Genomic DNA, 1,764 nt, shown 5'->3' on the forward strand with positions numbered 1-1,764 from the left:
AGTATTCGAATACTCATCGCGGAGTATTCGAATACCTCCTGCAGAAACAACATGTAATGACTTAAAATGAGATGGAAAGCCTTAATCACTTAATGTAACCTCGGTAAATGGTTATTGATGATTATTTCCTGTATAAACAGATTGTGATTGTGCTGTTTGTGGGCCTTGAGCTTGTGTGGACTCTTGGCTTGAATAGTTAGCTTGCAAGGTAAGCTTTTGTGTCCTCGGTTTAGCCATTGTATGTTCCACCATGTCCCATGAGGGGATGGTTTATATGCATGATGTGTTTTCATGTACTATTTTATTGAAATGTTATGGAGCTGTTAAGTGCAAAATGCTTATGATATGCATGTGGTGTTTCGCCTAGCCAGGAAGCCATGGGGTGGTCCTAGGGGCGGGTACAGCATGTGCGTGTACTGTGTGGGTAATAGACGTATTCATGCACTTCTCTGATCAATAGAATAGTTATAACACACATGACATGATTATCTGCTGTATTGCACTGTTTTGGAACTGATATTGAAATACTGCTTTTAGAACTTATATTGCACATGTAAATGAGCTTGGGGTGGAAGATCCTTGAGCCTTGAGGATCCCTTGTCTTACTGAGATTTCTGTTTAGAGATCTCACCCCACGTTTGGGGCATATATTTCAGGTTCAGGTAATGCGGGGGTTAAGACCTCTAGCGGCAGGAGGCCGGAGCTTAGCTGATATTGATGTTTATATGATGATATGTTTGGATGTTGGGTTATGCCTGTTGCTGATATGCTATTATCTAGTTATTATCATGTGGCAGTTATTGAGACTATGTTTGGCTTTGTTGTCTTATTTGGTGAGCATGGGGATTGTCCATGCCACATTGATTTCCGTTATGTTTGAGTTTAGATTGGAGTTGTAATAATGTATCAGGATTATGTTCGAGCTACGTGTTGTAGTTCCGGGATTTTAGATACTCACAGTTATTTATACATTGAGGTATTTCAGTTAGCTGTCTTTTTGCAATTTACATACAGACAATATTTTTGAAATGAATTAAGTGATTCAACTTGGTAATGATAATGACGTCATAATTGAACAGAAAAAGATATTCCGTAAAATTTAATTAAGCGTGGCTTAATACGATGACATGATAACAAACCGGGTTAACACAGGGTGTTACAATTAGCAGCATCATCAACTACTCCAAGGCGGGGCCCTTGCCCTTAAACTGCACATTGCTAATATGGGTACCTGAAATGATTCCCCAAACGGGGTGTGATAACCACATCTTAGTAAACTCAAGGTTCTTAGAGAATTCTCTAATCCCCTGAGCCCACTTCCTGGATGACAATTCAGATATAAAGCATATATAACAAACATACAACATAAACATAGCATCATGATATCATCCTTATGTAACCCAGGGTCAAAGCCATAGACGGTTACACATGTGTGACTCCAGGGTCAAGTCATAGACAATCAACATAACCTCTGTATGTAATAGCTCCCAGAGTCAAGTCATAGGCAGCCTACATACCTTAATCACTGGCCAGGATTCTCATAACATATATCATCAGTGCATCATCATAACATCAAGATCATATACATCTATATGAATGTGAATGAATGCACATATACAGTATACCACATACTTTCATACAATATAACCATAATGCCCATTATCATGGTGGGACCACAACAGAGAGGAGCAACCAGAACCAGGAGCTTACCTCACTGAGCTTATCAAGCCTAACTCCAATATTATACGTATGCTTCAATACAAT

Source organism: Gastrolobium bilobum, unplaced genomic scaffold, assembly GCF_033153095.1.
Source record: "Gastrolobium bilobum isolate Gb01-03AN ecotype WA unplaced genomic scaffold, APGP_CSIRO_Gbil_v1 utg66262, whole genome shotgun sequence".
NCBI lineage: Eukaryota > Viridiplantae > Streptophyta > Magnoliopsida > Fabales > Fabaceae > Gastrolobium > Gastrolobium bilobum.